Genomic DNA, 14,659 nt, shown 5'->3' with positions numbered 1-14,659 from the left:
TTTGAAAAATTTTACAGTTATATAAAAGTAATCAAATATAAAAATTGGATATGGACAAAACAAATACAAACAAGCATTATTAAGACATTATTTAATCAGTACCATCAATAGGTCCTAAAAAGTATTTAAGTACATTACTTACAAGTGAAAATCTACCACTTTATTATCAGTTATTCAGTCAACAGTTATTTTTTTTAAAATTTGTTTATTTATTTATGAGAGAGAGAGAGAGAGAGAGGCAGAGACACAGGCAGAGGGAGAAGCAGGCTCCCTGCAGGGAACCCGACGTGGGATTCGATCCCAGGTCTCCAGGATCGCGCCCTGGGCCAAAGGCAGGCGCCAAACCACTGCGCCACCCAGGGATCCCCTCAGTCAACAGTTATTAAGAACAAAATGCTCTACAGAATGGCCAGAGTATAAACCACAATCCATAAACAACAAAAAAATGTAATTTTTCCTTTCCTAATCATTTTATCCTTCTTTGTTTGACTTCATTATTGATCTCTAAGAAATAAGAAAGCATGTAAAGTGAAAAAAATTAAAACATAAATTCAAAAGCATGGTTTCACCAACATCAAAACTTGAAAATATGTTAAGAAATAATGATACATTCTTACTGTTCTTAGCAACATAGAATAGATACTAGCAATAAAAAAGACCTCGGAGTCTAGAGTATTGTTTGTTTAAGAACTTTCCTCCTTAATGAAAGAGTATGCAACGTATCATATGAACAAATGAAAAGAATTAAAAGTAGGTGATTGTCCAAAGCCTTACCTGTTGGCCATTTTTCACTTTTAGTGATAGATAGGGATATCTATAGAAAACTAAGACCAGAAAAAAAAAAAAAAGTACTTCTTACTGACACAGCAAAAATGTCCTATTCCCCAAGAGGGTATAACTGTCCTTTGGTCACAGAGTTAGTTCATAGCAGAGCATATTGAATAGATTTGCTTAAGTTGTATGTTTTTATCTAATTATAAAGAAAAGTAGAATTCCTATATTATATTAGAACTATAAGAGTGATTATTAACTTTTAAAATTTAACTTCGTGAATTGATTTTATTCCCTTCAAATAAAAATAGTACTATTTTGCATTGCAGTTTGAATTTTTTTCCAATGTGTGCTTAAAATTGTTGCATATGAAAATCATCGTATCTTTTAGTATTGCTTATGTACTTTGCAAATGAAATGTCTAAAGCAAATTCTATAACTCAATTTCTGGTTTTGTTGTAAACCAAACACTACTTAATAGCTTAGCATACCTGATTTGACTTGGCATTTTCAAAACTGATTTATTGCACTCTAAAAAACCTGTTAGTTCTAATCTTGCAAATGCAATAGGTTCTTCTTGCCATGATAATTATTATGCAGCTGATAGGTATGTTATGTCTTCCCTCAGTTTATATAATTATGATTTATCATCCATTTCCAAAAGAAATCACATCTCCAAAGCAATAGGTTCTGCTATGTCCTATTGACTAAAGTGCTTGCATTATCTGAAGAGCAGCCTGGTTAAAAAGACGGACCAATACAAACTCAACTCACCCTATTCCAAGCCCTGAAGTAATTCCTGGGGAGAAACAGATAAAGTCTTTTATGCTTTGCAATGGGTCTGGTCAATGTCTTAGAATTTAAACACAACTTAGAGTTTACAGTTTGCTTCTACTGCTTACAAATAGCTGCAATCAATAGGCTACACAAGACTGACTTCTCAAATATTTAAAAAAATATGCCAAATAATTAGGTAGGGCTGGTTTACAATTTAAGGTATCCTTAGGATATGACATAGCACAATTCTTCTTTTTAAATAATTTCCATTCTCAAATTGTAATTAATTGTTTTAAAATTGACAATGGCACCTTGACAAGCATTGTTTATAATTTTGTTTTGCTTTTTTAAATCTGAAGTCCAGTGACTTCTGTTCATTCACAATAAAATTGTATCACTCTGCCATCCTAGATGGCTCCTTAATAGCCATGTGAGACAGTTCTTATATATGTGCCTCTTTTTCGGTATTATAAAGTAACAAAAAAGACCTTTGAGAATTCTGTATTTGTTCTCCTATTGAGGACCCAAACTGAGTTACAGTTAAAGAGGTTCTAGAAAAATATCGAAGTATTTTTTCTCTGAGTTTTCTCTTAAGTGGCAAAAAGTAAAGCAATGGAGAATCCAGTTAAAGAAAGCCATCATTCTTTATACTCCATTTGAGGATAAAGAAATAATTTTAGGATAGCTAAAATTATTTTAATATTTGCTTCAAATTTTAAAGATAGAATGAATTAGATTCAACACAAAGGGCAACTACTATTACTACAATAACTACACTTGAGTCAGTAATTCATGTATTTATATTTACATGAAAATCTATCAGTTCTTTCTTATTTTACTATTGCAGGTATCTTGGATTCTTTTTTTTTTTTTTTTTTTTTTTTTTTGGTATCTTGGATTCTTATAAAGGGCAGTATATGATAGAATTGGGAAATATATATTAGGCCTGAAAAATCACTCAAGAATTATTTTCTTCTCTCAGTTGATCTATCAATCTATTAATCTATCAATCTATTCACTATCTACTGATAGCAAATATATTCATAATTTTAAAATGATGAAATCCCTCCAAAAATTAAATCCAATAAAATGTGAAAGTGGGCAACTTATAACAACTTTACTTATTAAATAAGTCTTTATATCTTTATGCAAAAGTGAGTCCCACCACTAAGGGAATATGTTTTATACATGCTTCAGAAGCTAACAAATTTATATTTAAGAAGTATTTATCTAAATATTATTTATAACAATGTAAATATGAAAGTATCTTAACAATCTATCATAGCTACATGAATGAAAGTCACCTTTATAAATTAAAAGTACACAGTAGTTATAAAAGACATTATACACTGACATGGAAAAATCTCAACCATATATTTTTGTGTGAATAAAGAAAGTTATAAGCAAAAACATGTATAGTATATGTCCTTTTGTATAAAAACAATATTACAACATATGCAATCAGAGAGAGATGTGTATACAAATGCCTTTAACTTATAAGCAAGAGTTGCCTTTGGGGAGCTTGATTTGTATTGATGTTTATTTTCTTCTTTTTAACCAAAGTAGTTAAAGCATTGACGATCTTTTTACAATGACTTTGAATCTTCTTTCCAGATGTACCTCATTATTGAGACTATTTTTGTGATCTTCTCATCTGAGGCATTTTAAGATGATACAAATGTGAACATATTCTGAGAAATTATAGGCAAATAATAAGTAATCCTTGCATGATTAGTCCTTACTCCTTAATTCAGAATAGTAAAGGAGTAGACTCAGTTTTTTTTAAAAAACATATGCACCAAAAGTCAAGTGTTCTTACATAAAATATAAGGTTTTATGAGAAGGGAATAAAAAAATTCAAAGGTTCATGATGAGCAAAATTGAAGAGAGGCTAGGTAACTAGAAAACATAATAGAGCACAAGAAATTGCAGTCTCAAGAGTCTGGGGATTTTTAATTGGCATAACAGAAGACCTGAAAATTTGTTTCCATCCATGCAATGAAAAAAGAATAAAAATCTAAAAATTCAAGCTAAAGTAAACTATGGACTGTTGGTGATGATGACATTTCAACATAGGCTCATTAGTTGTAACGACTGTGCTATTTGGTGCTGGATGTTGTTAGTGGAGGAGGCTGTGCATGCTGGGAGACAGAGGATGTAAGGAAACTCTCTTTACTTTTCCTTCAATTTTTTATGTGAACCTAAAACAGATCTAAATAATAAAGTTTAAAAATAAAAAAATAAAGATCCTCTGCTAACTGCTGATACCAATGTAGTAGATGTCTTCTGGCCATCCTAAAAGACCCTAACCAAGATTCACTCATCATAATGGAGGGAGTGGTTCAAGGCAGGGATAATGGAAACTGTGAATCTCTTGACACTCAAACATGAAATCCTTTGGCATCATTTCTCTTCCATTCAGTTTGATAAAGTCAGTCACAGAGCTAGCCCAGGTTTAGAGAAAGAGGCCATGGACTTCCCACTTAATGGGAAGAATGGGAAAGAATTAATGGTCAAATTTTAATCAATCATGGGAAGAGATCTCAATAGAGTACTTGGCAAAAGCTTCAATTTATATTAGGTAATTGAGGTTAATCAAATTAGAAACTGCTTTATTAGATTTGATCTAGTACTATACCTCTTCATCTGAGTTGGAAAGGGTATGGACTCAAAAAAATTGTCATCATTTTAGAACAATAAAGTAGCTAAATTGCCATATTTTATGTCTTAAAAACTACATAAGTTATGGTAATGTAATAAAGAAACAAGCAAATGAAAAATAGCAACTCAAAATTCATGCATCATTCAAATTTAATTTGCATGGAATGGAATCACTAGCTTTTTTAAAATTAAAAATATTGTTATATATTGAGGTGCGTGGGTTGCTCAGACAGGTAGGCATCTGACTCATGATTTCAGCTCAGGTCATGATCTCAGCACTATGAGATGGAGCCTTACATTTGGGCTTTGTGCTCAGCAGGGAATCTGCTTGAGATTCTCTCTTCCTTTCCCCTTCCCTCCCCCTCACTTGCAATCTCTCTCTCTCTCAAATAAATAAATAAATAAATAAATAAATAAATAAATACATCTTTTAAAATATTATATAGTTACATAAAAGTATATTCAAGGAACATTAATTCTTATTATATTTGGTGCAGAATATATTTTCCAAACTTACAGATAAAGGTTTGTACAAGGAATGATAAAAATAGAAAACAATAATACTGTAGTAAAGAGAATAAAGCTTCCCCTCTCTTCACAGATTTCCATACTCTAATCCCCAAAACCCATGAGTATATTACCTCACATGGCAAAAACAGACTTTGCAAATGTGATTAAGAATTTTGAAATGAAGGGATCCCTGAGTGGCTCAGTGGTTCAGTGCCTGCCTTTGGCCCAGGGTGCGACCCTGGAGTCCCGGGATTGAGTCCCACATCGGGCTCCTGCCATGGAGCCTGCTTCTCACTCCTCCTGTGTCTCTGCCTCTCTCTCTCTCTCTCTCTCTCATGAATAAAAAAGTGAATAAATATTAATAAATAAAAGAATTTTGAAATGATAAGATTAACCTGGGATTATCTACATGGATGCAATGTAGACTACTCCTGTACGAGTCTTTATAAGCATGTGGGTAAAAAGGTAGGAGTCCAAGAGTCAGAGGACTGTGATAATGGAAGGGGAGTTTGGATTGTTAGGAACAAAAGAATGCAGGTAGCCTCTAGAAGTTGGTGAAGGCTGCAACAGATTCTTTCCTAGAGACTACAGAAGGAACACAGCCTTTAATGGTACCTCCAGAAGACCTATTTCAGATTTCTGGCCTCCAGAACTGTAACACTGTAATAAGCCACTAGATTTGCACTACTTTGTTACAGCAGAAATTGAAAGCTTACAAAACTATCAAAATTTTAAAAATGGAAGTTATAATTATTTCCCTTAAATGATAGCTACAACGAATAAATCATTTAGAAAAATTTTTAAACTAATTTGTATGGTACGATACTTAACTACATTGTTGTTATCCAGTGAAGTCATCTAGGATTTAGGAACTGTGATTTTTAAGTAATAAAGGTGGTTGAAGGCATGTAAAATATGCTTTGGAAAATATAGGTCAAAAATAAATAATTCATTTTGGGAGCATATTAATAAACCAACTTTCACACTTTGGAAACATACAGATACTCAATGGCAAATTAAATGTAACTATATACAAATATACCCGTGTACAATCAACCTATGTATAAATAAATATATTTTAAATAAGTATAACCTGAATAAATAAAATAAAATGTAATTCCAACCAATGCATTAAGACATGGAAGAAATCTCTAATTTGTGAGTTCAGGGTTCTCTCCCATCTGATAGTTTGGCAACTTCTAATTTGTGTGTGTGTGGGGGTGTATGTGTGTGCAAGTGTGCTCCTTCTGTTCTTCTAAACAACTGGTATCCACAAGAGAACTTAGGGAAGGAATGAGAAGGAAAACAAGCATTTCTTTGTGGATCTATAGAATTAATTTTCCATTAAAAGAAAAATGTGAGTGCTCACTTCCACAGCACATATAGTAAAATTGGAACTATACAGAGATTAGCATGACCCCTCCGCAAGGATGACATGCAGATTTGTGAGGTGTTCCATGGTTTAAAAAAAAAAGAGAAAAAGAAAAATGCTAATTGAACGTGTCATAATTTTATCATCTTCATATATGAGAAATCTAAAAACATTTCATTTCATTACAATAAAATGGAGAAAGAACAAATATGCATAGCCAAGAAATGTAAGACCTAATCAGTTTCCATCATAAACTAACTGGCCATCACTGGGCCTATTTCTACACGTGATAAAACAGAATGTCTCATATGCCCAGTGTCATCAGCCTGCCACTGTTCTGTTTCCCATCTTAATTAGAACGGGAGCTCCAATATATTATGTATTTTCAATTTATGCTAATGAGCAAGGTCACTTTCCTCCTGAAAGTCTTTTTAATTCTCTACAGTTGACAGAATTCAAATCAAGCTTGTTAACTCATCTTTGTAAGTTCCTTCCTTCCTTTTATTTCCAGTTCTCCAAATATTTTTGTTAAGATCAAAAGGCACAGCCAGGATCCATGATCTTAGCTTCTCCTAGCCTGGCCTACCTCATCCATTTCAGCCCAAGCCTCTTTGATAAGATGTTCAGAGAATACTGGTATAAAATGTGGATGCTTCCCGGACCTTAATTGCTTAGGAGGCATTTCTGAGAATGTAGAATAAACCTTTTTGCAATGTGGACTACATTTGTACACGTGCCACTTACCTGCCATGACTTAGGACAATATACGGACCCTGTGGAGTCTTGCTTTACTGATCTGTAAAAGTAGGAGAGTGTTGGTGCCATTGACCCCACAGGGACGTTGTGTAAATATAGAGACACAGCATTTGTACTGTGCTTGACACAGTTTCAGACATGAAGATACTTAAATATCAGCTATTCCTATAGTTATTTTAACAACAAACTATTCCTATAATTATTGTAAAAAAGGAGCTATAATCAGCAAGGAGATGTAAGAGGGTCTTTGTTCTTCTAGAATAGAAAAAGAGATACATTAGCGGTCAAGGTAGAAATCTAGGAAAATACAGTTTACTTATGCAAGTTATCTTAGCATAGGACCTAAAACGTTTATCTTTGGCTTCAGATGTATCTGCTCAACCACAAGAATCAGAAGTGAGAAGGATAAATTCATTTCATCATTCCCTATTTGGCTATAACTGTGTGGTACTTGAGTTCTCTCTGAACCAGTTGTAACACCTACTGCATATCTCATTAGTTAACGAGTTGAATAAGATCTTTGACACAGATCAAAGATCATTCATTTATAAAATAAAATAAAGTAAAATAAAATAAAATAAACTGGAAGGAAAATGGAGATGCCTGCTCTACCACAGCCCCAGGGTAGGACTTCAGCTTGCATTAGGGAAGTCTGAGAGTTACAGCGATTAGTAGAAGTAAAGATTGAGTGAGTGATACAGGGCAAAGGGCATGATGCTCTTGTGGGCTGAGCCACATAAGAAGAAAGAGAAAATGCCCCCTGATTCTGCAAAGGGAATGTAACCTGGGTGGGTTGTTACCTGTTCTTCATTTGCTGCCTCAGTGTCAGCACACCTTTGATGAAGCACAACCTGGTGGTCTGGCTTTGCTCCCTTACTTCCCCCTAAATCCTCAGTGAGACCTGAGGCGTTCTAGATACCCAATCGTGAGTAAATGTTCTTGCACATAATTATAGTATTCATGAGTATACGTGAGGAGTAAGTTTAAAGCAAATACACATTCACTTTCTAGCAAAACGCAATGCCTCCTTCCATCTTCTACATGGGAGTGAGGACTTTGTCACAAATGTGGATCGTGACCTGGAGAGATGCTAATTATCTCCTAAAACTGTCTGCTGCAATGTCCTCTTTTGAGCCACACCAGTGTGCTTGCCATGATCTATTTGGATATGCTCCTGCCTCAGAGCCTTTGCAATTCCTTTGGCTTGAGTTGCTGCTCTCCTAGATAGTGTATGGCTAACTCTTTCAAATACCACTTGCTCAGTAAGGCCTCTCCTGATGACCTTACATAAAATTGGAACCTCTAGCTTCCTTGACCTTCCATATTTTTTAGTCTATAATACAGGCCACTTTATATATATATATAATATATATATAATATATATATAATATATATACAAATGTATATATAATATATATATACATGATATATATTATATATATGTATACTTAGGTAGGTGTTTTTCTCTCCCCAAAGGCAGAAACATGTATTTTGTGCCGACAAAACCAAAAACAGAGTCTGGCATATTGTAGGTATGCATTACATATTCATGAAATAAATACTTATTAATGAATTAGCATTCAGGATGTTTTTTGGTCAACCAAAAAAAAATCTAAATAGCATTCATTTCAAAATTGCTTGGTGCAGTGGAAAAGCAAGAAGCCAATTTGTTGTTTTCCATATTAAATTAGTTAAAATATTTAAATTTTTGATAACTCATGGAATTTTCTTTGGCTTTTTGGAAAATTCACTAATCCAGACTATTTTGTGACCAATCAAACCAAAACCTGGTTCACTCAATTCTATCTATATATATTAATCGAGATAAAGTTTACATTTCTAATTTTGTTATAAATGTTTAAGTTATCACTTATGAACCTCACAATTTTAAGACTATAAACTCTTTAATAATCAATTACCACATCTAATTAGTTCACAATCATTGAAATATACATTTGGGACTAGAGCTCATTTCAAATCTCAAAATACAAAGTCACTTAATTCAGAACTCCATCTGTGCCTCAGTCTCTGGAGTCTGACAAATAGTCTCCAAATTGTCTTCTGAGTTTTCATCAAAACAAGACACCAGTTTGGAATCTATTTTAACATTGCTTGCACTATATGGGGACTCACATTGCATCTGCTTTGATTTTTCTCTAATGAAAGTTCCTAGTTGTTCTGTGTCAGAAAGGATGTAAGTATTCCCTAGAAATAGTGCTGTTATTTAGAATGCAACAATAGAGAAAATCGAAGCCCCAGATCTTATATTTCCTATTCATAAAATTGTAATTGGCCTTTTTATGTCTGTGCTACCCTTGAGACACAGGGAATTAATTTTATGTCCATGAACATATATAGGATACCCATAAAACTCAGAATAGTTCAAATTCTCATCCCCAAAAAAGAATTAGAAATAAAATCAAAGCATATTTTTCTTTAATCTTGGGGATTCTGTATAGTTTAATGTTACCTCTTGAGATGATATTAAATTGCAGTTATTGTAAATAATGGGCAAAGGAAGAACTACAGTATAATGTTTGCAATAGCATTGTAAATAGAGAACAAATCCCCACCAAATTTACATTCACTTGCAGGATGAAACAGACTCCTTGAAGATATCAAATGTGTATACTCTACTTTGTCATAGTTGCTATGGGTACAAGCCTTGTTAGCTCCTTGGGTTCAAAGTCTGGCTTCACTACTCTATATAACCTAGGTATGGCTTAGACTTGCTAACATATGGCAAATCTCATTTTATTCCTATCAATAGGGATAAAAATGCCTATGTCAACACCTGGGAGGAATGAGGCCTTTGTAAATTAATATACTTAAAATACCAGATGATTTCTGATTCACAATAAATGCTCAATCAATTGGTGCCAACACTAGGGCCAAAATACACATAATAATTATTAGCTCACAAAGAGGTGATAGTTCCAAAGGCAGAAAGCTGCCTTGTCATTTGTCAGAACTAAGAAAAGCAAGTACACACTCTGCCAAAAGGACAAAAGTAAGTCTTGGCACTCGTGTGTGTGTGTGTTGGGGGGGGGGGGGGCGGTATTTGTTCTTAATGCACAAAATCAGGATTTATTCAGCACTTGAATGACAATACACACACACACAAGCAGACACCCAAAATAACTTATGGTTTTTAAGATATGTATTCTGTTCTTTTCATTCCTCCATCCATAAATGAAATCTACAATGTACAAGAATTCTCTAAAGGAATGCAAAAATATTAGAGTAATACACAATTTCTTTATTGATACAGATTCACATATAGCAATAAAGTCTGTACATATTCCAGATATGTAGCTATAAATGTCTTTTTTTTTTTACAAATAAGATGACAACAATCTGAATAACATATAAAAAAACAAAGAAGAAAGGAGGAACAATAAAGGAACCAAACAAGAAAGAAGAGAAAGAAGAAATGGTGGAGAGGGAAAGAGGGAGGGAGGGAGAATAGGAACCCCTAGCCCTAACCCTAACCCTAACCCTAACCCTAACCCTAACCCTAACCCTAAGGTGCATCAGCTCTCTTACACCAGCCCTATCAGGAATCTTCTCTTTCCATACCTTCTTATCACATGTATGGTCTGGAGGAGAGTGGTCTTGAAGCAGTGGAACAGACTTTTCATCACTCTTCCTGGTAATTTTTCTGTGAGAGGGACTCTATCTTCTGTTTTACCTTCACTTTGATATCCTGATGCCAGTCAAGGCTGAAACTAAAAGATTCCATCCTAACAATCTCTTTCACATCATTAGCCTAAGAGGCTGCAGTCACTAATGTAAAAGTGGCTTTACATCTTTCCGGGTCTCCACCATCTCTGTAGAACTAAAGAACCATGATGCCGCAGAACCATGCTGTTCAGAGTGCGGACTCCAGGCAGGCTGGCTGGGCATCACCAGGGACCTGCTTAGAAATGTAGAATCTCATTCTCACCTCCAACAAATGCTGAAGCAGAATCTGTACTCTACCAAGTTTCCTAGGAGATTCATATGCATATTAAACTTTGAGAAGCACGGCAATAAAGGGTTATTAATAATGATGGTCTTAATTCTCAAACTGTGCTCCTTAAAAAATTAGTATCTTCCAAATGTGTTCTACAAAAATTAGTTCTATAATCAAATGTATTTTTAAAATATGGAATTAAAGTCAAGCAAATTTCCTTTCGATGGACTTCATGGAGCCACTGTTATCCTCCAACATGTGCAGTAAAAATGGCATGCACGGTATTTCTGCAAACTATTCAACCATGAAGCTGTGTTTTCTTTGAATGATCCTTTAAATATTTCTGAAAACACTGGGTTTTGGATAGCACAGTTTGGAAATAGGTGTCATAATTTGCACAGGAATGGTTGAATCATATTTCACAAAATCCACTAGAACATTAAGGAAAATGAGATTTAAAATTAAATATTGGAAAAATTATTTATGTGAAATATCAAATTCTCTGAATATCAAATTAAAAAATAGTGATGTTGGGATCCCTGGGTGGCGCAGCGGTTTGGCGCCTGCCTTTGGCCCAGGGCGCGATCCTGGAGACTCAGGATCGAGTCCCACGTCAGGCTCCTGGTGCATGGAGCCTGCTTCTCCCTCTGCCTGTGTCTCTGCCTCTCTCTCTCTCTCACTGTGTGCCTATCATAAATAAATAAAATAAAATAAAAAAATAGTGATGTTTGCTTCTGCCTCCCCACTACTGTTTCCAGGCCCATTACCTCCCCTCTGCGTGCTGGAGTCAAGGGACTTGGCATGGATCCATCGCAACTGAATCTCAACATTTTTCTGTATTTTCAGTCTCCTCTGACCCCTTTTCAAAGTAAGAGTCCTCATTATGTTCCTCCTAAGGTAGATGCCACCTTTACAATCTGTTAAAGCCATCCTCTGATAGGTAGTATCTGAAGTTGTCTAAATATGCTATTCCTGTTTGTTTTTTAATAGAGAAGATCTAGGCTTTTTTTTTTTTTTTAAAGATTATTTATTTATTTATTTATTAGAGACACACAGAGAGAGGCAGAGACACAGGCTGAGGGAGAAGCAGGCTTCCTGCAAGGAGCCCAATGTGGGACTCGATCCCTGATCCTGGGATCAGGCCCCGGGCCAAAGGCAACCGCTCAACTGCTGAGCCACACAGGCATCCCAGATCTAGGCTTTAAATTGCCTTTTCCCAATGTCAAAAATAAAAATAAAAAATAGAATGTTACAATTGTTGTTATAATTAAAATACACCTACCTAAAACCATCTCTACAAATACTACACGCATGAACTCTGCTAGACAGCTGGAACTAAGAACAGCCATATACTAAGAAATCACCTAACTTGCAAATATAAACACGTTAGTAATGTTCCTCATTTCCTATTATAATCTTACTTTCAACAGGGGCCCCAGGTTTCTTTCTCATTTATTTCATTCTTATAAGCCTTTTAAATTTTTTCTATCGTTTTCCATATTCAGGGAAGACAAGTTTTACAAATATGAAGAATTTTACAGCTAGTCTTCTCTCCTTTCCCCTTAGAGCTTATCATGGACAATTCATATTAAAAAAATGCAAGCTACCACTGAATTGGTTTTCAAATTCTTCCAGACATAATCTTTTCTGGCTAAAAAAAAAAAAAAATCTCATTTTAAACTCCTTTTTCTTTTCACTTCTATCATAAAAATGGAGGCTGGCTGCTCTTCTTTTTTTTTTACATTTTTTGGTCATAATAAAATAAAGTTAATTAAGATTTCAATCTAGTTTTATCTAGCACCAAAAATTGTAATTATTCCATTTTATTCGATACTGCCTTTAGAGGCAATTATGGCTATAACACTACAAAATATTATTTTATATATTAGTAGTCTAACTCAGTTTGGACTATATCCCCACCCAGCATTTCATAAAGGAATCATTAATCATCATTACAGTGAATTCCCCCAAGAAAACAACTAAGCAGAATTGAGAATATGCAAAAAAGTTCAATGGAACATAAACACCTGTAATTCCTGCTTCCCTTGTGGCTTTTTATTTGGAGCTCAGATTTTAAAGCAAAGCTAGTTTACGCTTTCCCCATCTTTATTTATTCAACAAATATTCATTTAATGCATATTAAATGCAAGCCTCTGTTCCAGACTTTGGGGATTTAGGAAAAATTTTTAAAAATAAACATACATTATAAGGTCAGGTAATGATAAGTGCTAAAAGGAAAATTAAAGCCATTTAAACAAGCAGAAAATGACTTGGATATGGGAGCAGGGGTTTGTTTTCCTGGACCATGAAAAATAATAGAAAATAAATAATATGTAGATCAACATGTAGATATAGATATATAGATATATTCAGTCAGCTGTATATTAGGTATATATTTTTTATCAGATTATCCCAATTATACTGTCAATTTAGGTAAAAATCACTGCTTTTAGTTGTTCTCAGAATGATTATCAATGATACACATCTCTATGAATTTTTTGTATGGCCCATGTTTTTCAGGCCATACCAAAACTTCTCTCGAAATTTGCTAAAAATCTGCATAGTTATTTTCATTTGACAGGATACGAGAAGAAAAAAGAAACTTCATCTCAGTCATATAGAAATAAATTTATTCCAACTAAACTGTATTTCAATTATGCTAACAATTATCATGGTGTTGCTTTGTGTTTTCTTTTTTTTTTTAAGATTTATTTATTTATTTATTTATTTATTTATTTATTTATTTATGATAGACATACAGAGAGAGAGAGAGAGGCAGAGACACAGGCAGAGGGAGAAGCAGGCTCCATGCCGGGAGCCCGACTCCAGACTCGATCCAGGGACCTCAGGACAGCGCTCCGGGCCAAAGGCAGGAGCCAAACCACTGAGCCACCCAGGGATCCCCTTGGATCACCCAGAAATATATGCCATGATTTTTTTGTCATTTACTTTGTCAATATAATCACCAACCCACTGGTCAATTTTATAATAAAATTGAGAAAAAAATCATATGACCTACTTAATATCACAGAGGGAAAATACCTGATTTAACTGCATTTAAAAATTTTTAATCACTTATTCAGGCAAATAATACATTGTTAAATCAAATTTCTTAAAAGTCCACATGGGAAAGATCATGAAATATTGCTCTAAGAATCAGAAAAGTCAGTGTGTAAAATAGAAACTCTGCTAAGTAAAAAACACTATGTGTTTTCAAAACTTACACCAAATGCACTATCAATGAATGCATTGGTCTTCTGGGGAAATACTCATGTAGACAATTCGAGCATAGGAGGAGCCTTTTTGTCCTCTTGTCTCATTTTTAATATTGTCATACTGAAATCCCATCCTCTAACCTGTTTGTGTTTTAATTCCTCTGGAACGTTTGATGGAAAGTATCAAAAGATTTCTATAAACATCTAACATTTTATCAGTTTAGTTGAGTCTCAATTTTGTTTTTTTTTTTGTTTTTTTTTTTTTTGAGTCTCAATTTTGAAAACACAGTTAACATAATCAAATAGCACATTTATAAATAATATATCTTATTTATAATAATATGTACACAATATTTAATGGTATATTATGAATATAATTAGAACACATCAATATGATTATATAAACTATAAATAAAACTATTATACAGTATATATAATTCAACAACAACACAGTCAGATGCATTATTATTATTTCAATATGAGGAAAATAGGGCTGAATCATGATCATTTGACTCCATGTCCCTACTTTTGTGGTATAATGTTATCTATTACCTAAGATCTTTACTATATCCAGCTCAGTTTCTGAGCTATAAATTGAGTTATATCTTAATTAATAATTCATAAGAAAATATTCTAATACAT

General features: G+C 33.9%; 1 protein-coding gene and 1 non-coding gene across 6 annotated transcripts in view; one reads left to right on the top strand and one right to left on the bottom strand.

Annotated features, from left to right (window-relative positions):
• Nucleotides 1-14,659, bottom strand: part of GPC5 (glypican 5) — a 1,340,252-nt gene that overhangs the window by 761,862 nt on the left and 563,731 nt on the right. The gene's annotated exons all lie outside the window — the stretch shown is intronic.
• On the top strand, nt 6,081-6,184 carry LOC112923817 (U6 spliceosomal RNA). Its single transcript, XR_003235770.2, has one exon. It is a non-coding gene; the product is annotated as a U6 spliceosomal RNA (small nuclear RNA).

Source organism: Vulpes vulpes, chromosome 6 (genome assembly GCF_048418805.1).
Source record: "Vulpes vulpes isolate BD-2025 chromosome 6, VulVul3, whole genome shotgun sequence".
Taxonomy (NCBI): domain Eukaryota; kingdom Metazoa; phylum Chordata; class Mammalia; order Carnivora; family Canidae; genus Vulpes; species Vulpes vulpes.
Note: the sequence above shows the minus strand (reverse complement) of the source record. Positions and strands in the feature narration are given on the sequence as shown.